General features: G+C 41.9%; 2 protein-coding genes across 4 annotated transcripts in view; one reads left to right on the forward strand and one right to left on the reverse strand.

The window, feature by feature from the left end:
• The window catches only part of CMSS1 (cms1 ribosomal small subunit homolog), a 234937-nt gene that overhangs the window by 109136 nt on the left and 99156 nt on the right, over positions 1-26645 (reverse strand). The gene's annotated exons all lie outside the window — the stretch shown is intronic.
• The window catches only part of FILIP1L (filamin A interacting protein 1 like), a 198020-nt gene that overhangs the window by 74591 nt on the left and 96784 nt on the right, over positions 1-26645 (forward strand). The window contains exon 3 of one of the 3 annotated variants that reach the window (XM_068160668.1): positions 19985-20075. The exons of the other annotated variants lie outside the window; for them this stretch is intronic. The gene's annotated coding sequence lies outside the window, so the exon portion shown is untranslated. The remainder of the gene's footprint in view (positions 1-19984; positions 20076-26645) is intronic. 3 annotated transcript variants of the gene reach the window in all.

A 26645-nucleotide genomic window follows, 5' to 3' on the forward strand; every position in this document is an offset into this window, starting at 1 on the left:
CATCTCTCTGTTCACATACTTTTGTAGGCTGTGATCCTGGCTGGTTTTTGGCATCAGTATCAAGAAAATCACTTCAGGCATGTGTTATTGAAAAGACTTTAGTGGTTTGGTTTTTTCCTATGTGACACTAAACAGCTTTACTTTGTTAAGCAAAAGGAAAAGGAAGCTACTGCAAATACTGCAACTGGAAAGTGCCATTATTTTCCATCTGGTGACCTTCTGCCTATTCCAGAGGTATCACAGTAGGCATGTTCCTGTCCCACCTCCCTGTTTAGTTTCTCATTACAGCCATCATCATGCTCTTCTCTAGCAATTAGAATCACTTCATTATTCACTGCAGATTAAAGATTCTTACTGAATAATTTCAAACCTGTAACTTTTGAGCAGTGAGACAGCTTGTGGGTGAATGTCTAGCTTTAATGATAAGACAGAAAGTGATGGAGAAACCGTTATGCCTCTCAGAGGCAATCTGTTCCTCTAAGTTCCAAGGGGGGGGGAAAGGAAAGAAGTTACAATTAAACCTACATCAATTGTTTCTTACACAGTTCCTTGAGGCCTGACTGCTTCTGTTTTGGTACCAAATATATTGCCAGATCCACTAAAGAAAATGAAGACAGAACCAATGAATGGGCACACACGTGCCCAGACACACACAGAGTGGACAATAGGCACTCCACTCAAACCTCATGGCAAGATCCATTTCAACTATCAGCTAATCACCATCCTGGGAAGCAGATTACATTCAGATTTTGTGACCGATATAAAACCAACCAACCAACCAAAAACAGTCAACATATTTGTGTTGTTAACACAAGACAAAACATGAGCACCTCATCATGGAATTATCTGAAATATTCCACTCCATTTCTTTTCCTCAAGACGAGACAGGTGGCCTGCTCTCACCAAAAGCTGCCTGTTCTCAGAGCTTTCAGCCACTGTGAAAAGCTTCTCAGAGGATTACAATCAACAGGAGATGGAAGCTCATTGAATGTCAAACTTTATTACATTTCTATTGATACTACATTACAACCAAGACACTACAAGCCTCCTGTTACCCACTATATGAATACTCATAGGATTAAGGCTTCCATCTTACTGTAAATGGTTAACTTTGTTTTCAGTTGGCAGCTTCACTAGGTGGAAATAAGCAAATTAATGTATCTTGGGGGTGGTTTGTTTTTTGTTTTGAACTGAACTCAGACATCAAATCTTTCCACTACACATACAATTTGTTAGAAAACTTGCACATACTTTCCATCCACTTATGTTTACTGGCACCAAAACACAAGGAGAGTGAACTCCATTCCCCTTTCCTCAACAACCAGCATCCTCTCCAACCTTCATCATCTAAACCAATGTTAGTCATCAACTGATTACACTTAGAGTGTGATTTTTTAATTTGTTTTAATATCCTTATTAAAAAAAAAAAAAAACAACCCTACAAAATCCCATGGCTTTTCATGAGCCTTAAAGTGTAATCTAATTTATGCACACAGCTCACAGCATAGAAACTGAGTCAGCTGCTATGGAATCAAGGCTCCTCAGGAGAAGCATAGCTTTGCAAAGACTCCAAGTACATTGTTTTCAACCTACTGAAACACTGCAATTACTACCAAGGGCAGCTCACAGAGGCTTCCCTCTAAAATCCACAGGAAAACATTTTCACCTTCCCCTTCCACTTGGAACTGACTTTATTGCTCTGTTAGAAAATGGAGTCTGCCTTTGCCACAGATACCACCTCCTAAACACAACTCCCACTTTCTGATAATCAGTGAGTAACTATGTGCCTCCAGTTCAACTGCAACACCCCCATGCCTTTATTCTTGTTCCTTTCACAGTTTATTGATAGGGTCTGTCCTAGCCTAAATAAGTCTTGATTCCTCCACAGAAAGACTTCTTCCCTGCCCTGAAATGCCTAGTCTCTTAACATGCTAGAAGAGGTTGGCAGGAGAGACTAAATTCTGACCTAACTTTCAGCGCTCCCTTCCTCCACACCCTATTGTGCTTTGTCCCTTTGCCTCTAAGTCCAGGTCAGGGTTGCTGGCAGGAAGGGTTGCTGCTCACTTTGCAGGAGAGTGAGACCTCCTCTGTAGGGAAATGCAGAAACCCTCCTGTGAAAAGCCTTCCTTTTGCATTTGGAACAGATCTGGGTTTAACTGGAGGCAAAGTTTTCTGTTCAAACGGGAAACGAGCAGAAAATGCAACACATATGAGGAAAACCTCACACGTGTGAGTTCCTGTTTCTAGTAAATAATGATTACCTGCAGTAACAAGCACAGCAGATCCTTCTCCCTGCTGCCATGAAATGCCTGTTCTTTTTCCCTTTTTTCTTTTTCATTAATTACAGCATCAAAAGAAAACTAAGACCTTTCAGAGTCATAAACGAAGCATTCCTGCTCTGGAATGGCATCAGCATCTGGACACCTGGCAAAACATAGTTTAGTAGCTGCTGTACCTATTTCTCAAGCCCTCTAACAAGAGTGAACAGTCTTTCCTCTTATTTACCAGCACTTAAAGAGCATTCAGGAGTCCATTTTTATTCTGGTTACATTACAGTCAATTGCTTTGATCTGAGGGAGGGAGGAGGGAAATAGAGAACATCTTAAGTTCACAAAGCCAAAAGCCAAGATGCACAAAACTCAAACATTCCAAAGTTAAAAATAATCATCTTTAAACTGCAAGAGCAGAGCTGTAATTTTGAGCAGAACAGCATGACATCATGGTTTATATGGGGCCAGCTCAATAAATCAAACTGTGCCTAATTAGAGATCCTACTGCACATCTACATTATTTGGACAAATAATTAAAACAGGACAGTCCATAATGCAAGCCAGACATGTTTACTAAAATATGCTCTTTTCAGACTTTTGGGTTCACTACTGCTTACAAAGCTTTCAGATTTCGTAAATTATAGAGCCCTAAGCTTTTATTTTAGGCTGACTTCACTTTCAAGGAATTCTTCAATTAACTTTACATTGCTTTAAGCTCTTCATCCAACGGGAAAATAATCTGTGGTTTCTTACTTCTTCTAGTGCCAATGGCTGCCCTCCACGTTTGACTTGCAGATCTACTGTCTTTTCAGAGCCAGGCTCTGTTTGTCTAAAACCAGCCTAGTTGTCATAGCATCTTGACAAGTCCTCTGTAAAAGGAGAACAAAACTTTGCAGTGGGTAAACTGCTAAGAATAATGAGAGTTGGTCTCACAATCTCAACAGATGAAGGACAAATTTAAGGAACATGTAGAATAAGCTCAGAGCTGTAACCCTCAGTTACCTGAGTTGCCCTTCTTTCCCATAGTATCATAGTATCAGTCAGGGTTGGAAGGGACCACAAGGATCATCTAGTTCCAACCCCCCTGCCATGGGCAGGGACACCCCACACTAGATCAGGCTGGCCAGAGCCTCATCCAGCCTACTCTCCCCCATCCTTGTCACACTGCCTCCCATCTATTCCTTATTGTGAACACCATGCACCCACTTCTGGGCAACTACAAACTTTATCTCTTGGAATAAAGCACGTCAAATTCCAGAGTTCATCTGAGAACATCACTAATTGTCTTGCAGATGGAACAGCAAGGAAGCAGCATAATTAAAACTTGAGAAAATTCAAACTCACCCAACTGGCATTGACTTTATTAGAGGCTGAAACCCACATAAAATCTGTTTAAATAATAAGGAAGAGATTTTTGATTTAAATTATACAAAGGACCAGACAGAGTGTCCTTCTGACAAAGCTGTGACAATAGAGATGCCAGGGAATTTTAAAGATCATGTCCCAGTCTGAATTACTTTATTCCTTGGTTTAGTTTTGGTCTTCTACAAAAAGGCAAAACCCATAGGAGTATTTTGCACGCAGCAGCCCAGAGCCTGCTTCGTTGAACTTCATGGAACAGGGATACAGCAATACCTCTCTTTCCATTAAAATCTCTATTAAGAGCCACAGGATTCAAATTGTTGATTATGTCATGCCCAGGCCTCTCATTGACTAATACATACAGGGAAAAAAAAGGGAACAAAAAAGGAGAACTGCAATACTATGAATCAAAAATGCCCCTGATGAAAGAAATGGACTGCTGTTCTCAACTCCTTTCCATAGGTTGATTGTGAATTGTAACCAGACAACATCTCCTTTTTTAAGCTTCCAGCCACTGGCAAACATGCCTAATGCACAGGAAGTCATATTTATAGTTGCATTACTCTTCACAATATACCAATTCTCTTATAACCAGAAGTTGTCTCTAAGCCTGCTGAATGAAACATCTTTTTCCTTGGGATTGCAGCCTATTGACAGGAAGCTTCTAGATCTACAGTTAGTCATGGCTCTGGAGGCAAAAACACAGTATAGTGCAGCCTCACATCATTAGACAGAGAGACACAAAATCATAGAATCATAGAATGTGTTGGGTTGGAAGGGACTTGTAAAGGTTATTTGGTCCATAACAGGCTTCATTTAAAAAAAGCCCAGAAATAACTCTGGAATTCTGGTATTGCAACTACTCCTAGTAACTGATGATTCCTTTACAAGATGTTTTTAACTTACCTACTTTCTGCTATCTAGCCTTGAAGTCTTCTTGGTATCAATAAGGAACTACAAGATAAGCTTGGGTGTATACTAGGACAGGGCCTTTGAGCATGCAGATATTCCACAGGAAATTTGAAGTAGTACCCTCTGCTTCATTAAACAAAATGAAGAGGACTATGAGGATGACTAAGGAACTGGAACATCTCTCATATGAGGAAACACTGAGAGACCTGGGGACTGTTTAGCCTAGAGAAGAGAATGCTGAGACAGGATCTTATTAATGTTTATAAATATCTGAAGGGTGGATGTCAAGAAGAAGGTGCAAGTATCTATTCGGTGGTGTCCTGTGATAGGATGAGGGACATTGGATACAAAATGGAACACAGGAAGTTCCACTTCAGCATGAGGAAAAACTTCTTTACTGTAAGGATGATGGAGCCCTGGAGCAGGCTGCCCAGAGAGGTTGTGGAATCTCCTTCTCTGGAGACTTCCAAAACCTGTCTGGATGCATTCCCATGTGGCCTGCCCTAGGTGATCCTGCTTCGGCCATGGGGTTGGACTCGATTACCTCCAGAGGTCCCTTCCAACCCCTACCATCTTATGATTCTACAGTTCAGACTATAGCAGGTGATAGTAACTTGCTTAGATGCTGTTACTGTCATCCCTTCATATAAAAAAAAAAATGAAGAAAAAGCCCAAACATCTGCTTGAAATTGTTCAAATTCTCTTCCAGCTACCCTATCAGGCACAGCACTAGCCTTGGGCAAGGATTCCCCTTCCTCCCTTGAATATAGAGAAAAAGAATACCATTCTTTAAGGAAGATGGAAAAAAAAACCTATTAATACTTTACCAAAGAAGAAGTTCTTCAAAATCAGAGAATCATTGCAACAGTTGTTCTTACCTAAAATTGAAAGAAAAGAGAGAGGGGAACGTGAGTAAGATGAAGAATCATCCCTTGGAGCATTGCACCTTCAAAACAGAAGGGATTCCTGAGTAATATTTCACAGACATCATGACAGCCATGGAAGAAATCTAAAGCAAACAAGCTACATCACAACAGGAAATAGCAATTTCTCTGAAACAATAATTAAACTTAAGAAGGGAACCACTACTAATATCAACAAACAAGTAATAAAGGAAACGGTTTTACCACAGGGAAAGCTGCCTTAAAGTGGAGAAAAAAAGGACTACAGAAAGTTTGCCAGAAGTGACCAATCTCCAAAGAAAATCACAGCAATTCTGTAGTAAGGACCATGCACATACAGACTTAAAATATGTCATCTGCAAGGTTTTCAAAGAAACATAGAAAGCACTGGGTTTGAAAGGTAGCTTTAAAGGTCATCTAGGCCAACCCCCCTGCAGTGAGCAGGGACATCCCCAGCTAAATCAGGCAGTTCAGAGTGCCTGAACCTGACCTTGAATCTCTCCAGGGATGGGACCTCTACTACCTCCCTGGGCAACCTGTTCACTGTTTCATAGCAAAGGACTTCTTCCTTATGCCCAATCCAAATCTACCTTGCTCTAGTTTAAAAAACCACAAACCCAATCATTGTCCCTTGTCCTATCACTACAATCCCTTCTAGACAATCCTTCCCCAGCTTTCTTGTAAGCCTCCTTCATGTGCTAGCTCCTATTAGGTCTCCCCAGAGCCTTCCCTTCTCCAGGCTGAACAGACCCAACTCCCTCAGCCTGTTTTTGTAGGAGAGCTGCTCCAGCCTTCTGATCAACTTTGTGCTCCTCCTCTGGTCCCTCTGGACCTTCTTCAGGTCCATGTTCTTCCTGTGTTGAGGGCCCCAGAGCTGAACACTGTACTGCAGGTGAGTTCTCACCAGCGCAGGGTGTCAGACTCACCAAGAAGAGTCTGCAACACGGAAATTCAGTAACTTTTAGAGAGAGAACTCAAACTGAAATTGACTGTAATCTCATACTTGCTGGTACTCACACAGCATCACCAGGAATTTGAAGGATGGAAGTAGGCTAAATGGCTTTTATAATCATAGCTTCCAATGCCCAATCCTTGTCATTTGTAAATGACTACAATTACAGTAAGCATCTTGGTGATTATTTAATCATCTTACATGGGAAGCAGGAATGGGAACAGATGAAAAATCAGAAGATGACATGTTCAATTCTTTTTTTTTCCAGGAGAAATATCCACACAAAAGAGAAAACAGGTCTCATTTTTAGGGTTTTTAATCATTGGGTTTTGCATAAAATGTCTCAAATCTGAGTACCCTGCTTCCTTTTATTTGCATGTCTTAATTAGATGCAAGTGAGAAGCAGTCCCCTTGTATTTACTGATATTCCAGTGGGGAAAAAAGAAGTACATAGGGGGTGTAAGAAAGCTGTAGCCCAAATAAATGCTGCAAATAGAAACTATGTGCATTTCAGATGTTAAGTCAACTATCTGCAAGCAACAAAGATTCAGATTGTCCTTATTTGTTCTTATTTATTACAGTGGTGCCCTTTGTGGTTTCTAGTATTTTAGCAACTGAACATACACAGTAGAGCTAGCAACACAACAGAAGTATAGCAAGGGCAAGCATAGTTTGATTTTAAAACATCATCAAAGGATAGAGTAAGCAGCTCTCCAAACAGTGGAACAAATGTAGTATGGTTTCCTATGAACTTGTTTATTATGGGGGTTTAAAACACTTCCAGTATCACAGAATCAGAATGGTAGGAGCTGGAAGGGACCTCTGCAGATTGAGTCCAACCTCACTGCCAAAGCAGGATCACCTAGGGCAGGCCACACAGGAACACATCCAGACAGGTTTTGAAAGTTTCCAGAGAAGGATACTCCACAACCTCTCTGGGCAGCCTGCTCCAGGGCTCCAGCACCCTCACAGTAAAGAATGTTTTTTCCCCATGTTGAAGTGGAATTTCCTGTGTTCCAGTTTGTGTCTACTGCCCCTCATCCTATCACAGCGTACCAAAGAAGAGCGGTTGGCCCCTTCTCCTTGACACCCACCCTTCAGGTATTTGTAAACATTGATCAGATCCCCTCTCAATCCTTCTCCAGGCTAAACAGCCCCCAAGTCTCTCAGCCTCTCCTCATAAGACAGATGTTCCAGTGCCTTGACTGTCCTTGTAGGTCCCCACTGGGACTCTCTCCAGTAGTTCTCTGTCCCTCTTGAACTGGGGAGCCTAGAACTGGACACAGTACTCCAGATGTGGTCTCACTAGGTCCACAAGCTCACACTAAGAACTCTCTCTTCTACCTGAGGAGACAGCCTCATGGAATGTATTGAAACTTAGGACAAAAATCTCTCTCAACTAGCTCATTCCCATTACATGGGAATGGCTGTCATACAGGCAAAATCCTTCTTCCCTAAAAGAACAACCCTTTGTAGCCAGGAGGGAGTTGGTCTCTTCTCCCAGGCAACCAGCACCAGAACAAGAGGACACAGTCTCAAGCTGCACCAAGGGAAGTTTAGGCTCGAGGTGAGGAGAAAGTTCTTCACTGAGAGAGTCATTCACCATTGGAATGTACTGCCCAGGGAGGTGATGGAGTCACCATCCCTGGAGGTGCTCAAGAGGGGATTGGATGTGGCACTTGGTGCCATGGTTTAGCCATGGGGTCTGTGGTGACAGGTTGGACTTGATGATCTTTGAGGTCTCTTCCAACCTTGGTGATTTTGTGATTCCATGAAAGAAACTAACTCCAAACTAACTTAACACTATAGCAATGTTAAGTTTTGTGACTTCTTGTTATCTTTTACACACATTGAGAAGGATCACTATAACAGAAAAAGCTTTATATAATGCTGAACTAGATTCATGGCCAGCAAATTCCAACATGTGCCTACAAGGAGATTTTAGTAAAGTCAGAAATGGAAAATACTTATTGTGGAGACCTGAAACACAAATGCACCACCTGTACCTCATCACCCTCACAAAGTGTTTGGGTTTTTTCCCTATCTGCCCTAAAGGGATTTGGGAAATGGAAATTTCCACAGTTAGACAAATGGCAGAAAATAGCATGCACAAATTAAGAATGCCATGGAGTTGCATTCAGGAAGCTCAAGAGATTATCTCTGGAAACATCTTCTCAAATGGAAAAATGGTGGCAGCAACAATCATGGGAGATGAGGGGAAAGCCAGGCCTATTAAAAACAAGTCAAAGTTCCCAATTCCCAGGAGAAAACATAGAACAAGAATAAAGGAAGATCACTAATGGTTAGAGTATGCACTTTTCTCATGCTGTGAAATCAAAGAGCATCCAGAAACCCTCTGCATCACCTTGTAGCTATCTCCCTATTTGAGCTCACTGAGGGCTCCCAGGCAGCTGAGCAGCAAGCCAGAATGTTCCGTCAGCAGTAACTCTGCAAGGGGCTGCAGACCACCACCAAACCTTTATTCTAATAAAGGTTTATTCTAATAAAGGTTTTATTCAAACCAGGAACAAAGGCTTTGCTTCTGGGAAAGAACTGTGAGGCAGGGAGAGTCTGGGCCCTTGTCATAAGCCAAAGGGAGTCAGAAGAAAGGCTCTGGGCACACACTTCTGCACTGCTGTTCCACAAGTGTGAACCATCTCTCTCTGACACACGACGCCTTCATGGCACAACCTTTGCATATCCTTTCTACCCTCAAGATCATCACTTTCCAGTTTCACTTGTTTGTTACTAGTTTTGGTTGTGCTGTTGTGGCTTGTTGGTTTATTTGTTTTGGCTGGTTGATTTTGTGGTTTGTTTTTGTGGTTTTTTTTCCTTTTAATCCTGAGATTCCCCATACTCTGCTGGTATTGTGTAATGAAGAGAATGATTAACTGATTAGTGGCTACAAAGAAACATTTTTGTGCACTTTCCCTGGAAGTTGAAGTGCTGACAACCAATTCAGAGAGCTTGCTCTAGGCTTCCTATGGCCTTAGTATGAATAACACCATACCCAGGTATCTTTTACACTAGAAAAGCTCACAAGAAGAACAGATTAGAATAGAATAGAATGGGAATAGAAAGGAATAAAATAGAATAGAAAGGAATAGAAATGAATGGAATGGAATGGAATGGAATGGAATGGAATGGAATGGAATGGAATGGAATGGAATAGAATAGAATAGAATAGAATAGAATTAACCAGGTTGGAAGAGACCTTTGAGATCAAGTCCAACCTATCACTCAACACCATCTAATCAATTAAACCATGGCACCAAGTGCCTCATCCAGTCTCCTCTTAAACACCTTCAGTGATGGTGACTCCACCACCTCCCTGGGCAGCACATTCCAATGGCCAATCACTCTTTCTGTGAACTTCTTCCTAATATCCAGCCTAAACCTCCCCTGGCACAGCTTGAGACTGTGTCCTCTTGTTCTGTCACAGGTTGCCTGGGAGAAGAGACCAGCCCCCACCTGGCTACAATCTCCCTTCAGGTAGTTGTAGACAGCAATAAGGTCTCCCCTGAGCCTCCTCTTCTTCAGGTGAAGCAACCCCAGCTCCCTTAGCCTCTCCTTGTAGGGTTTGTGCTCCAAACCCCTCCCCAGCTTCATTGCCCTTCTCTGGACATATTCCAGCAACTCAACAACTGAGGGGCCCAGGACACAGGACACAGGACTCAAGGTGTGGCCTAACCAGTGCTGAGTACAGGGCAGAATGACCTCCCTGCTCCTGCTGGCCACACATACAGCAAAAATAAAATACTAAATCTTGACTTTTATGGAGAATTCCAGGGCATTTTCTGAATAGGTAGGACTCTAATGTTGGCCTTTTACAAGCCCCTGTGTATGGTGATCTTTGGCTAAACACAGAATAAAAGCTACTGAAGTCCCAAAGTGAAGCTCGACAATGCACTGCAAGTGCAAATTGGGAAGAAAAAAACCACCAACACACCAAAAACTCAAACCTGTGCAAAAGTCACATAAATCCTTACATAAATCTAGATTAAAGTAGCTCAATAAATAATACTATCAATGATAGTTCTGGTCATTTAACCTACTAAGTTATTTTGGCTTGGAACATTGCTGCCAGGCCACCTGAGCCAGGACACTGCTGCTAACATCTGTTTCCTGTCTCTTGGGCCCTTCCTCAATCAGAGCTTCCTCTGGACTCAGGATTTTGACCAAGTCAAGGAGCCAGACAAGGGCTGTGCTTTCTCCACAGACTGCCTGCTGCTCTTAGCAGCAAGAGGCAACTACAACTTGACATGAACTGGAGGGCAGGCAATGTCCTGACTCATAAACCTGCAGAAGTGAAGGTAGAGGTTATGGATAACTTCTTTAAAGACAAGTGCCTTTTTTTTCAGTTCCACTTCATTCAGCACCTTTCAGTTTTGAAATCTTTAAGCTTTGGTTGATTCACTTTCTAGTTGAAAGTGCAAAAGACAAGGGGTTTAAACAAAAAGCATAAAATCAGTTCTACAGCCAAGGTACTCACTGGCTGCTTAGCCAGAAGAAAACAAAAGCCAGAAATACCATTTCACTGCTTAAGCTGAAAGACAGATTCTAGACACACAGCTTACATAAAGGCACGTGTCAAACAACATGCTTGATTTCTGCTTAAACTCTGACTCACTGAACACAATCTATGTTCCTCTTTTGTGTAAACAGTTCCTTTAAAAGCAGCAAAATGACATACAGGCAACATTAAGCTGGACATAAGCTTCTGCCATCCCCTCTCAGGCATCTGTGTAATTACAATCATTAACTCCATTAGCACATACTGCAGTGCTGGCAAAATGTGCTGCATGCTGCACTGACTTTAAAATGTTTCTTCAAATTATTTCTTTCTGATGTGTTTACATGAAGAATGTACTTATCTGATGCAGAGCAGCAGAGGACAGCAAGAGTTTGCTCGCTTTCCAGATGTGTTTGCAGAATGTAATCAGAAAGCACATATAAAATTTTATCTCAGGAAGCAGTATGGCCTTTATTTAGCAGCAGTTGGGAGTTATGCCTTCTAGAAATAAGTTGTGGGGTTGGGGTTTTTTCCCCTGGCTCATCACTCACTTTGACCATTCTTTTCTCCTAAGGGAATGTTGCTTCCACGAAACGTCACTTATCTGAGCACCAGGGTTGTTTACATTCTACACAAATGTTATGCTCTCAAGCTTTCATTTCTGCAAATGTCAAAAGTAAGGGGGATGATGCTGTGCTTGTAAAAACATGCTTTATTAAGAGAATGAGTCTCATGGCATTTTAGGTTTCCCACAAGACATATTTCTGTCTATCATTTGAGAACTTTTTTTTCCCACACATCATGTTCCTGATATAGGCTTTGCCAGGTTGCAAAGATATGAGCTGGCTGGAAAATGAGAGCTTGTTTTCAGCATAACCTTCTACTGCTAAACATTAAGCACCTTTTTTTGGGGAGGTTTTGGGTTGGTTGTTTTTTCCCACAAGATAATTCAGACTGAACAGCACACACACAGAGTATGAGACAGTTTTTGTTGAGGAAGGCTGAAGTCCTGAAGGATGCCAAAGACTTCATGACAATTTTACAGAGAAAAGAAAGGAATCTTGAAAAAATAATCAGCATTTCTTGCAAATTCTGCATTGTCTTCATGCTGGTCTCCTAAGAGAGACTTGAGAGCACCCACTGACACAGTAGTAGAACAGAATAAACCAGGTTGGAAGAGATCATCACGTCCAGCCTATCATCCAACAGCACCTAATCAACTAAACCATGCAACCAAGCACCCTATCAAATCTCCTCCTGAACACCTCCAATGATGGTGACTCCACCACCTCCCTGGGCAGCCCATTCCAGTGGGCAATCACTTTCTCTGTGTAGAACTTCTTCCTAACTTCCAGCCTAAACCACCCCTGGTGCAGCTTGAGACTGTGTCCTCTTGTACTGGTGCTGGTTGCCTGGGAGAAGAGACCAACCCCCGCCTGTCTACAACCCCCCCTAAGGTAGTTGTAGAGAGCAACAAGGTCACCCCTGAGTCTCCTCTTCTCCAGGCTACCTGCAGCTCAAGGAAATTTGAAAGCTACAGGCTGGCTATTTGTGTTTTGCAAGCCTATGTCTGTGCAAAGACACAAGAAGCAACAGTAGGCTTTACTGACAGACAGCAATTGACTCATGGCCCTGTTGCAAAGCTTGCTAATGTCATAACACAATCATTGCTAAAGGCATGAGCGTGAAAAAGACTGGAGCTGATAAAAATCAGAATTCTTGTAAGGACAGAGAAAGTTTCTAAAGCTGCCTGGACCACAGATATCTGGTGGTGCTTTTCATTTCGCATCATGGGCAGCTATCTGTAGAAAGCGTGTTTAATGTTTCATAAACATGGAGTTTAAAACAAAAGCGCTTCTAATCAGATCTGGCAGGAAAGGGAGAAATGCATACATGGAATGAGGTAAGTGTGATCTTGCCCAGCTGAAGAACAGGGAATGGCAGAGCTTCAGGCCATGACTCATGCAGACACTAACCAGAGAGAGCTACAGATAATTCTCAGGTAAACTTTGCATGAGCCACTACGTCATCTTTCTCTACCCTTCCTGCATTAATCATGCCACGAGCAACCTGACGCAGCCCAAGAAGAATGTCTGATTTACAGAGAGCAGAGCAATGCTAACAGAACAAACACTTTGGCAGGTCAAAAAAGGGAAAAAAAAAAAATTAACCTAAATTTCATTTTAGATCAAACCACACCCTAGAAGAACACGAAAACTAAGGAAAAGAAAAGCCAAAGGCAAACTAAAGCTGTCTTCCCACCGCAAGATTGCGTATGTGGTTAAAAGCTCCTGATGAACCAGTTACTGAGAGTACAAACACGAAGGATGTGCAAGAGCCCAGGGGTGAAGAACCAGCCCAAACACGTACCTGAACAAAGCAAACAGGGGGAAAAAAACCCCAACCTTTCTTTTGAAGTTTTCATCACAGTTACGTAATTTTGACATCAGTCTAGATGTTTTTAAACAACTTCCATAGCATGCAGTTGTGAATCAACTGTACAGCGAGGACAGAGTGTACTCTGAGGAGAGATTCACGTCCCAGCCAGGTGTCTTGGTTATTTCACTAAGTTAAGAAGGGCATGGGGAAATACAAGAGAAAAATGTAGCATTTCATAATTTTTTAATAGTTTTGTTTTTACATTGCTACTCTGGACTGGTAACAGTCACTTCCATAACGGTGCCTAACAGCCTTCTTCAGCCTGCAGAAGACAAAGCTCCAGGGGCACCCTACAGTGGCCTTCTAGTACCTGAAGTGGGGTACAAGATTGCTGGGGAGGGAGTTTATACAAGGGCTTGTAGTGGTAGGAGGAGGGGGAACGGCTTTAAGCTGGAAGAGGGTAGACTTAAACTGGATATTAGGAAGAAATTCTTTACTATGAGGGTGGTGAGATACTGGAACAGGTTGCCCAGGGAGGTTGTGGATGTTCCCCCCCCAGGAGGTATTCAAGGCCAGGTTTGACAGAGACTTGAGCAACCTAGTCTAGTGAAAGGTATCCCTGCCTATGGTGATGGGGTTGGAACTGGGTGATCTTTGACGTCCCTTCCAACCCAAATCATTCTATGATTCTATGATGATTCTATGACTTAAAATACTGTATATTGCTGTTTCCCCTTAAACATCTCAAAAAATAGTGGTCATGTGAAGGAGGGGCAGACAACTTCCACTCATTCTGAAGCAAACCAAAGTCCCTGCAGATTATTTAAAAAGCATAATGGAATTACCCTTATGTATAGAATAGAATAGAATAGAATAGAATAGAATAGAATAGAATAGAATAGAATAGAATAGACCAGACCAAGTTGGAAGAGACTTTCAAGATCATCGTGTCCAACCTATCAACCAATCCAACTCACCTAATTAACTAAACCATGGCACCAAGCACCCCATCAAGTCTCCTCCTGAACACCTCCAATGACAGTGACTCCACCACTTCCCCAGGCAGCCCATTCTTTGTTTCTTGAAACAAAGGAAATTATGACCCAAAACAAGCAAGAGATGCAGGTTGCAGCAGCAGCTGCATTTCAGAAAGTCCACAAGAGCCATTTCACAGGAGCAATTCTCAGACAACCATCCACAGCAATCATGTGTCGAAGTCCCCATCACTTGTGGGATTTAGTTCAGGTTCTCATGACTTCATCTGCTGCTAAATCTTCCTAAATAAGCTGCCTATTTTCTTAACGTTTCCTTCCCATAGAACACACCCTTTTCCCTCACTTTCCTCTCATTTTATCTTAGCCTTAATCCTGTGAACTGCCAAATTGATTTCTTAGCTTCCTGACATCAAATGACAAGGTTGTAGGTCAATTGTCCATCATACAGTGAAGCTCTAGAAATGGAACAGTCAGAAAAATCCATGCCATCTCCTTTCGTCCTTCCTTCTTGGCCCACAGAAATGGCTGCACATGAGCTACAGACACCTAAATGCATCAACTGTGTTAAAACCAGCTATTTGTTTCATTCCTACTGATTATTCATGGCATCTGTTTCTCAGTATTAAAAGTAACATAAGAAGAATCACCAATTTTATAGCTAAAATGTTGAGGCAATGCATCAAAAATGCATCTTCTTGGAGAAGAGGAGGCTCAGGGGAGACCTCATTGCCCTCTACAACTACCTGAAAGGTGGTTGTAGCCGGGAGGGGGTTGGTCTCTTCTCCCAGGCAGCCAGCACCAGAACAAGGGGACACAGTCTCAAGCTGTGCCAGGGGAGGTTTAGACTCGAGGTGAGGAGAAAGTTCTTCACCAAGCGAGTCATTCGTCATTGGGATGTGCTGCCCAGGGAGGTGGTGGAGTCACCGTCCCTGGAGGTGTTCAAGAGGGGCTTGGACGTGGCACTTGGTGCCATGGTCTAGTCATGGGGTCTGTGTTGATAGGTTGGATTCGATGATCCTCGAGGTCTCTTCCAACCTTAGTTATACTGTGATACTGTGATACTGTAAAATACTAGTGGAATGCAGAATGACAAAGAAAACATCACATACATTTTCTGATGCTGATTTGGAAACCTCTGTTGTGCCTTGACAGTAGGTCTAAATGTCTCATAAAAAAATTAATCAAGGTATTTTGAAGTTTCAAACTGTAAAATGTAAATGAGCATGGCCCTTTCCTGATCTCTTGCTTTAAAGCCAGCACTGACTTGAGAGGAGCAAAATGCTGTTCTGTCCCTGATGGTTGTTCGATGGCATATGCCAAACCTCACCAGTAATCCCCAGTCAAACAAGCAGCAATGTGCCTTACAAATATTCCCTCTCTCATCAGTTTTCTAAAGGTTAGCTAAAGACTATGTGGGAAATGGCAAAAAATTTCTCAGAAGAGTCCTTCTGTTTGCCAGAAAATGGTTGGGTTGCTAAGAGTGATCTGTTTGTGCTTCATTCAGCAAAGGTGTTAAAGACAGTTTCACAACTTTCTTCTGTGAGGAGCAAGGGTGTCTGGCTTGTTCTTTTTGAATGTAAGACTTCTGAAACAGATACACACACACACACACAGATTTAGAGACACAATGCCAACATCTTAATATATATTCTGTACTGTATATATGATCACCCTGGGGGAAACCTGCACTCCAACAAACAGATTCCATCTTCCTCTGCCCTGAGGAGCAAAGCTAAGCAGGCTCACACTTTATGCCTAATGGCAGCTTTCAAAACACATTTCAGAGAGATCTAGCAAACATTACCCTTCACACTTTGCATCCAAAGCTTTCTCTTGAAAAAAAGAAGGACATTTTCCCAGATACACCTCCTCTAGGGAGGGCTCCTGGGATGCAAACATGCAGTATAAACACCTCCCCCAGGAAGATGGACTTTCACAACGGAGTATGCAGCGAAGCTTGCATGGCTGTTACATGTCCCATGCAAAAGCACAGCGTTTTCTGGTGGTGGGAACTGAATTTGGTATCTTCAGTCAACTTAAAAATCTACCCCTAGTGAGGAAAACCAAAACCAAAGAAACAGACAATGGCTAGAGACTGCAGAGGAATGAAACAACCACAACAAAAAGCAACAGCAGTAGTGTGACAAGGGTTTTTTAAGAATAGGTTGAAACCACTCCATCACAGAATCAAATCCCAAAAGGACTGCCTTAAATCTCCTTCTGAGACTGCAAGCCTTTGTGCAGTTTGGATTCTTGGAACCATTCAAAAGAAGGCTCTATATACTCTTTTACCCGTGGATCAGAAGGGCATGCTGCCAGAGCAGGGCAGCATTGCTATCCCCTTTTAGCAGAGCACAGACAAGCTCAGAAGCACCAAGCTGCACCCTCTCAATGAAGGCAGAGTAGAAACAACTCCTACCAAACTGTCACTGGTGCAGTGCAAATGGATTTTTAAAAGTGATTGTGAAATTATGGGAACAAAATGCTGGCCAACAGAAGCTCATGTAGTTTCTACTGAAAAAGCACCTGAACCAACTGTAAATGTGAAGAGAGGTGGCAACACTGTCAATACTTAGGTATTTTCTCTCATTCATTCAAGGAAGGCATAACTAACCATCTTGATTACAGCCTTGCTCCTTCAAAATACTACCTACCTTTGCCACTATTAGGGTGATTGTGGGACCTCAACATCTCTCCTACAGACTGAGACACCTGGGGTAGTTTAGTCTTGAGAAGTGAAGCTGAGAGGGGGTCTTATCTACATCTCTAAATATCCAAGGGGTGGGCATCAAGATGAAGGTGCCAGTCTCTTTTCACTGGTGCCCAATAACAGGACAAGGAACAACTGGTATAAGCTGGAACACAGAAAGTTACACCTCAACATGAGGAGGAACTTATTTTACTGTGAAGGTGCTGGAGCACTGGAACAGGCTGCCCAGAGTGGAGTTGTGCAGTCTTCTCCTAAGACTTTCAAAACCTGGCTGGATGTGCTCCTGTGTGGCCTGCCCTAGGTGATTCTGCTTTGGCAAGGAGGTTGAACTAGATGATCTCTAGAGGTCCCTTCCAACCCCTACCATTCTATGATTTTGTGATTCTATTATTCTTTGATGTTCCATGTGCACCATGGAACAATCTTTGAAAGGAATGGTCACAAGAGTTAGGCATTAGTTTGTTTCATGTTACCAAGTCAAGTGTCAAATTCTCGTATATATTTGATAAGGAGGGAAATGCCTGCAAGAATGCTTCAGCTGGATACCTAATGATGAAGGAGAAAGGCCAGAATACAGCAAGATCAAAAAAGGACAGTCAGACTTGGCAGGAATTATTAACTGAACAAAAAAGAAACCCACCACATTTTGGACAAGGGTGAGACATGGAACAAACCTCTCTACAGTTGCCAGGAAAGCAAGAGAAAGCCAAAAACTGAACTTGCTGCTAGCTATTACTCAGAGTGACTTAAAACAGTAAAGAGCTATTTAGTTCTTAAATAAAATACTATGACAATGTGTCAAGAATAATTACATTATCTTACTCTGAGTTAAGTATTTGTGAAAGCTATGGAATAAGTTTCTTTTCTCTCTGCTTGGAGGGTGGAATTCTAGCATGAAATCCCTGAGATCCTGCAATCATTTCCTTGGGGATTTAGCATGTTATTGAACAAGTCACTGGTCTTAACAAGGGCACCATCTATACAATCATAGAGCTGTTTTGGTTGGAAAAGATCTCAAAGATCATCAAGCCCAACTGTCTTAAGACCCTCCACTCTAAGTGAAGACATAAAAGGATTGACCATAAAGCATCTCATTGTGCTGTACTGGAAAACACCAAAAGGTTTTCCCTTCTTTGAAGCAAAAGCATGGAATATCCTCATACACAGCTTGTTACTAGTCAAAACTAACCCAGTATACTTTGAGGGAAAGCAACCAAATAAAATGAAGTAGTTTAACTTTGCTATTACAAGCAAACAAGTTCATTAAATGTTTTGTGATAAATCACCTTAAAAAGTCATTGAGATAGACAGATAAGAGAAAGAAAGAGAGAGAAATAGAGGAAGAGAAAGAATAGGATTCTGGTTTTATCCCTCTCTTGTGACTTCATCAGTAACTGTTTTGTAATTACATGAAGTTTCTCAGAAGATTAGCCTTGACTTTAGACTGAATTCCTTGTTTCACCATCAAAAATTAAAAGCTTAAATCAGAAAGCCACTACAGATCCAAAATCTAACACTTGTAACGTTAAAAAGCAAAAATACAGATTATATAAGGGCATCTGTAGGCTTAGCAACTCCACAATGCTCCTTTGGTTAAGCCATTATGCTATTTGTTATCTTATTATAATAGTTGATAGAAAAGTGATCAAATGGCATACTATCTGAAAAAGTTTGAGGAAGACCATCATGGGAGATTACCTGACACTGACAAGGAAGAGGAGAAAATTCATCATATCCAAAAAGTCGTGGGAAAGCAAGACAGCCTAGTACAAGTTCAAGAAAGAGTTATCCAGAACACATGAGCTAACCCAGACTAACTGGTGCCTTTTCCCTCTAGTCTGTCATTTTCCATCAGTAATAGATGGTTTAATACTAGAAATACATTATGTGGTTTTCACTTTTGGCAATAACCTCCAGAAACAGCAGGCAAATATAAAATATAATTCAGTCTGAAACAACTATGTGTGTACAGCAAATGAGCTGCTACCAGCAAATAACAAAAAATGCCTCCCTGTGTCCAAATAATCTCATTCTCCTTCCTTTTGTCTTCTGCTACATCCTTGGATCATCTAAAAACACAGATCATATTCCTTTCACTCCTCACCATGTGGCAGGGCTGAGTTGAGTTTAACTCAGGGCTTGCTCCTAGTAGCTTGCCTTCACCTCCTCTTGCACCTCGCCTGAATTGTTTAGCCACATCTTCATATTAAAACCAAACCATTCAACATCAATACCATGAGCACTATTTCCCCTCCCATAGCTGCCTGGCTGTGGACTTCACTTTTCAAAGGGACCTTTGAGACTGGAAACCTAGCTTCAGGAAAAAGTGAATTCACAAGGATGAAATTCTCTATATAAGTCCTAGCAGCTAGAATTGGCTTCTACCCTACCAGTGCAAATGAGTGCTTTTAAACTAGCAGAATATGGAAAGAAAGTACAACAGAAACAAGACTTGAAGTGAAAAAAATAATAAATTGGAGATTAAATAGCAGTGCTTTATTTTAATATTCTTGCAGGCATCTGCTAGACTTGGCAACAGTTAATCAGCAGAGCATGACTGAGTGATAGAATCTGTACTAGAGATCTAGTCTAATCCTTAACAAATTATAATTATTAGGAAGAGATTCTTGACAGTGAAGGCAGTGAGACACTGGAACAGGTTACTCAGGGAGGTTGTGGATGCCCCATCTCTAGAGGTGTTCAAGCCCTGAGCAACCTGGTCTAGTGAAGGGTGTCCCTGCCAATGGCAAGAGACTGGAACTAGATGGTCTTGAAGGTCTTTCCAACCCAAACCACTCTATGAATCTATAAAATTATTTTATAGACATTTATCAAGTTAATGCTGCAATAAGGACCTCATAACTCCAAAGAAATCCCTCAAGCAGAAATCATAGAATCATTAAGGCCAGAAAAGACCAAGATCACCGAGTTCAACCTTCAATTACTTATGCTTGTCAAAATAATAATCAAGTTTTGCATTGTGTTGCAGATTCATACTACAACAGAGACAATTCTGGACACAACTAAGAGGAAAATTTAGGGGAAATATCCCTAACTGTTAGCAGAAGAGCTCTGAACTGGTAGGAATTCTTCTCATTTGCATGGTTTTACGTGAATACTGATGAAAAACAAATGAAATTCATTTTTTTTCCTCATGGATTAATTTTTCAATCAGATGAAAATAATAGGAACCTGCATATCTAGCACACTGGTAAACCTGGTTGACTGGCAAGTAAACAACTGTTCAATCGCTTACAAAACAAGTCATTGCTACTTTCTTGGCAAAATTTGCAAGACACTCTCACACTTCCTACACATTGTTCCCACAAATTGTTCCATTTATCCAATTCTTTTAAATTCTAAGTCATATAATGCAGTGGAGAAGAAAAAAAGAGAACTTTTGTTCTGCTAACTAAGGTATTAGCTCAGATTGTTACATCAATTAAAAGCTTGGTAGATATTAAATAAGTCTTTGGATGTAAATGTGGAAACATATTGGTAAAGTACTGGAAGAGTTTGCCCAGGCATGTGGTTGAGGCCCTGTCCCTGGAGACATTCAAGATCAGACTTGATGTGGCCCTTAGAAGCCTGATGTAGTTGGAGGTCTCTGCTCACTGCAGGGGGTTTGGACAGGATGACCTATGAGGGCTCCTTCTGACCCAATGCAATCTGTGAATCTATTGCAAATAGATTTGTATTTCTCTTGTATCACATTTTCAATTCAGAACCTCCTCTCAAAAATACTAAACAAAGCTATCAAAAAAGGACAGGAATTCTCCAGATGCTGAAAAAGTCCCTATAACCAGCAATCTCATTGTATCAAACACGTGCAGTGGTTTACTCCACTGCTTTTGCCATTTGCACACTAGAATAACAAGCAAATAATGTTTCTGTAAACACAGTCTGGAATTTCACTGTTCCTTTAAGATTAATATGGATCTTAGGGTAAGTGGCCCTGGGAGAGAGTGTTCCTGATGGCTTTGCATGAAGCACATACTTTCCTTTGCATGAAACACTTCCTGTCTTGCACCCGTTTTTGGAAATTATCACATCTGTCTGACAAGGATGAGGTCAGCTAGGGTAGCAGGGAGACTTTACAGCAGCTGTCCTGCATTGCTTTTAAACTCCACAAGCTTTTAACTCATTAACTGCTTCATCAAAACACTGTAGTCTTGCAGGGACACTGGAAAAAGAATGATTTTTCAGAGTGCAGGTGATGCCATGCACTGAGCCGTATCAAAGTGCTTAACCCAGGTAAATAAAAGACACCGGGGTGAGGGGGGATGGAGGAAGAAAGGAAAAAGGACTGAAATGAGTAACAAATTAAAAAGACCTTGAATGGGCCACATGAGGTGACACTGAAAAGTGCTACCACCTTTGCAGCAGCCAGACCCAAACAGAGGTGGAGAGGCAAGACAATGTCATTTATGCAGAAAAAAGAGAGACACTATGCTTGAAAAACAGCAAAGATGGGCAGCCAGGTTTAAAATTCTAAGGGTTAGCAGCATTCTCCCACAGAGACACATTTGGCTGACTCTCAGCAAATAGAACTGTCCACATGCTTAGTAGGATCAATAAAGCTGAACTAAACCTGTACAAGCAATAGAGTATCATAGTATCAGTCAGGGTTGAAAGGGACCACAAGGATCATCTAGTTCCAACCCCCCTGCCATGGGCAGGGACACCCCACACTAGATCAGGCTGCCCAGAGCCTCATCCAGCCTGGTCCTAAACACCTCCAGGGATGGGGCCTCAACCACCTCCCTGGACAACCCATTCCAGGGCTTCACCACTCTCATGGTGAAGAACCTCCTCCTCACATCCAGCCTGAAGCCTGAAGAGTACTCTGCATTTGCACAGAGCTTAGTTATCATGTGACACAACAAGGTTCCTCCCCCAATACCCTCTCCTATCCCAGTGAACTTGGTGTTCTGTTTTGGGGTTTCCCACACGCACACACTTCTCTTCTTTTCTAAGGTTATATGGTTAAGAAAATCCCTAACCCTAAAGTAATGAGAAAACATCTTAGTGTCTCTAGATCTGTTTTGGGTTGCTTGGGGTTTTTTTTATTAATGAATATGCTCATGTTAGTAACAGACCCTTGAAACTGCTGTATTTTGAAACTGGACAGACTATCCCTGAAGGAAAATGCATGAACTTAGAATTACACTGTCAAGGAGCCACAAAACACAATCCCCAACCCTGTAAACCTGTCTTACACATGCAGCCTCACAGACTTCCATACGCATGAGGAAAGCTTGCGGAATCCTTCTGTCTGCACTCAGATGCTTACTAAGTATTTGGTATTAAATGATTAAGGACAGATTCTCCAGCCTTTCATTTAAAACTGGCTGTGTCTCAGGTCAGTCTACTGTCAGAAACACTTTTCAGTTCATTTATGCAGCTGCATGCATACAATCACTGGTTCTACATTTGAATACACTTGAGCTCTGTGTATGAATGAATCTTTCATTTAGCATAGGTTTGATCTGTATCAATCACCTGTATTTCCATTTGATGTGCCAAAATTTGCACCCACATTACATTGTCTGTGGGAGGACAGACAGCTATAATCATGCAGACTGATCATATCTGGCATGCAACTTGATAGATATGAAAGTTTATGCCTTTTCTTTTTTTTTCCAATAGAGTAGAAAATTCCACTCAAGATGTAAGTTTACTCCTGATCATTTCACTGAACTGCATGGTTACCAGAGAAGCTTTACCATTGATACAGAATCACCAGATCAGCAAAACAAAGTTTCTGTAGTGCAGGGAGAATAGCTCTGTGCCACACCACAATTATCTGCAACTCAGGCACCAGAGAGAACAGAGCTGAGAGTGCAGAGTCTGTTTTCAAAAGGCTCAGTTATGAGACTGATGAGCAACAAAAAGACTGTGTCACGCTGCCCAAATGTCCTGACAAGACGTGACTTCTACAGCTTCTTACTTTCCTTTTTTGTCACTCCACGTTCACAGGTACTGAGCACATCCTCTCCTTTTTGTACAGCCAAGCCAGTTTACATCTTACTTCAAGGATACTGTGATGATTTTATGATTTAAACCATGACTTAGTTACAGTATTAAGCTTGGCAAAGTTTTAAAAGAGCAGTGCTCCTCCTTAGGCTGCGTACTGGTCACACTTAGCAGGGTTTTGGCAGCAAGCAACTTAGCTCATCTGTTATCATACTCTTACATTTCAGAGTGCATACCAGATCTAAGAAAGCATTTATAAACTCAACCTGAGAAAAAGAACAGAAAAGAATGAAACAAAAACATTTCACAAAACAGATTCTGTCTTGCAGAATCTCTCTGTATGCCTTTGGCTTCTCCTGTCCCCACCTGGGGTAGGGCGTATCCACAAGTAATATATTGTATCATACATGTGTGTGCAGGTCTGCAGGGCAGCCCTCTGTGCTTCCTTCCAAATGGCAACAGCAGTTGCCACATTGTACCTTGTTGTGTACAATAATCCAAGCTGAAGGCTGAGAAGTGAGTCAACATACAAGAAATTAGCTCACTTTTGCCTACAGTAAAAACCAAGCACAGCACAAACAATTTCCAACCATTTCACCTGGCTCAAGAATTAAATGATAGCCTCATAACACTTTATCAAGGTATGCTGCAATAAATATGATGGTGCTCTAAACTAAAGAAATTGTTAATGGCAATTTGGCATCATAGAACCACAGAACTGTTGAGGTTGGATGAGACTTTGGGAGATTATCAAGTCCAACCACTCACCTGGAGCTTGCAATCCCACCACTACTGCTAAGCCACTGCCACTTAACTGTGTCCCTCAGGAGGTGATGACTCCACCACCTCCCTGGGCAGCCTGCTCCAATGCCTGATAACCCTTTCTGTGAAGGCATTATTCCTAATATCCAACCTGAACCTCCCCTTGAGAAGGAAGGTTCAGGTTGAGGATGTTTTCTTCTGTCCTGTCACTTGTTGCATGTGAGAAGAGATGAACCACCACCTCATTCCAACCTCCTTTCAGGGAGTTATAGAGGGTGATGAGGTCTCCCCTCAGCCTTCTTTTCTCTAGACTAAACAGCCCCAGTTCCCTCAACCATTCCTTCTAACACTTGTGTTCAAAGCCCTTCACTAGCTTCACTGCTCTTCACTGGACACACTCCAGCACCTCAATGTCCTTTGTACACTGAGGGGCCCAAAATCACCATTGTCAGGAAAAAATTTCTTCCCATCCTCTCTTTTTTTTAAACTAGCCAAGTGGAATTAGGTTGCTTCCAAGCTCTGTTTGCACCTGGCAAAGGACAGTCTGGCTCCTTGGAGGAGTTAAAAAGCCTGATAACCAGCAATACTGAAACAAGTAGCTCCTTTGATTCTGTAGTTAGGAGGAAGTAATGGAAAAGGCTTGAAAGCTGAACTAACAGAGGTGGAAACAAGGTGTGAAGAAGCAAGTTGTGCCGTTTTCCTGCCCCAAGCCATAAGCAAAACCATCAGATGCATGCAGAATGTTAGGACAGTAGATTTAAAGACCTAAAGGGCCTCAGATATTTAGCAAGACGGCTAGAGCATGCTTCCCTTAAGCAGATACTATTATCTAGCATCATGTTATTAGGACTGGGTTTTCATTTTAGGTTTGGCAAGATGTTAAAATTTGTTACTTAGTGCAGGGAAGGGACAGATGGAGTTGAGTAAGGAAAAACTGTTGTTCCCAACAAATCATTTTCAAATTAATTCACAGAATCACAGAATGCCAGGTTGGAAGAGACCTCAAGGATCATCTGATACAACCTTTCTAGGTAATATTAAAGTTTAAATGAGATGGCCCAGCACCCATTGAGCCAACTGATGGTTATGTTCATTTTAGGTAAGCACTTTAATGGACAGATTGTCAAAAATCCAGTAAGTTTAGTGGAAAGCAAAAGAGACAGCAAGGAGGAATACTGCATTCAGCTATTCCTGGCATCCAACCACAATCAATACCTCTGCCACAAGAAAGTATGAGCTGACAAAGCTCAACTACAAACCAGGCAAAAATATTATCTCTAGCTAAAGAGGCAAAATTATCCATTTTCCTAGGCTGTTCTCCTCCCTTCTGTTCTAAGGTGGAGATGAAGGGGGGTTGTAGACAGGCAGAGGTTGGTCTCTTCTCCCAGGCAACCAGTACCAGAACAAGAGGACACACTCTCAGGCTGCGCCAGGGGAGGTTTAGGCTGGAGGTCAGGAGGAAGTTTTACACAGAGAAAGTGACTGCTCATTGGGATGGGCTGCCCAAGGAGGTGGTGGAGTCACCATCGCTGGAGGTGTTCAGGAGGAGACTTGACAGGGTGCTTGGTTGCATGGTTTAGTTGGTTGGGTGGTGTTGGATGATAGGTTGGATGTGATGATCTTGAAGGTCTCTTCCAACCTGGTCTTGTCTGGTCTATTCTATTCTTCTAGTCTAGTCTAGTCTAGTCTAGTCTATTCCTGCAAACGAGACGTTGAAGGAGCAAGATCTATAGGCAAAGCCCACAGGTAACAGAATGTAAAGCATAAGACTCCCAGAACTTCTACCCAGGATTTTTGAGTTGTCAGATGCCTTTTTCTAGCACAAATGTCTTCAGACAGAAATGGTTTCAGAAACCTTGTGCAATGGTCAAATCTTCCTGCCCTTCCAGCTCCATAAACCTAAAACATGCAAGCTTGGCTTTGTTGTTTCAGTATGAGAGTGCACCCAGAAAATCAATGCCTTGCAGTTTCTGCCAACTTACATCCCGCTCTTTAGAGGGCAGACAAAACTTACTAAATCTTAGGAACCATGAAAACATTTCTCAATGCCAAAAAGTAAAACATGTACACTATTGTTTACATTTGGGTTTCAGTTGCCCTTGAGTTCTTTCTTTTCCCAGGGCTATAATGACCAGAGAAAATGCATACTCCTTAGTTTATATATAAACATTAGTTTAAAAATAATTCTAAAATACAGGGAACCAATTAAATTCTAACACCCCAGCAATATTCTGGGTTGTTTAATGATTGCAAAAGCTAGCATATTCCTGCAGGCTCAAAACCCAAGTTAAATTAGTTTGGCACCTAGCAGTTGAGATACAAGCAACGCGTTCTTCAGGGACAAATTATCTTTGATGAAGTGAGGAAAATTTGTCCAGTTTTACAAGCAGCTTAAATGACTAATTTTAATTTTTACTCACTGATGAATCATTAACTTAATCTTTCTTTAAGTGCCTATAACAGTCCTTTTCATGAGCCTGTTGTAAGGCTTGTGCAGAAGCAATGTAGTGAGGGCAGAAGAGTCAGAGAAAGTAGAACAAGGAAAACTGTTTAGGAAGTTCTGAGCAACACCAAACTTTGTGTAGAAAATGAAGGCTGAGAGAAACAAAAGAGACAAAACTCCAAACAATATACTATCAGCAACAACTACCTGAAAGGTGGTTGTAGCCAGGAAGGGGTTGGTCTCTTCTCCCAGGCAACCAGCACCAGAACAAGGGGACACAGTCTCAAGCTGCGCCAGGGGAGGTTTAGGCTCGAGGTGAGGAGAAAGTTCTTCACCTAGCGAGTTGTTAGCCATTGGAATGTGCTGCCCAGGGAGGTGGTGGAGTCACCATCCCTGGAGGTGTTCAAGAGGAGATTGGACGTGGCACTTGGTGCCATGGTCTAGTCATGGGGTCTGTGTTGATAGGTTG

Source organism: Melanerpes formicivorus, unplaced genomic scaffold (genome assembly GCF_026170545.1).
Source record: "Melanerpes formicivorus ecotype bairdi unplaced genomic scaffold, bMelFor1.0.p_v2 SCAF_51, whole genome shotgun sequence".
Taxonomy (NCBI): domain Eukaryota; kingdom Metazoa; phylum Chordata; class Aves; order Piciformes; family Picidae; genus Melanerpes; species Melanerpes formicivorus.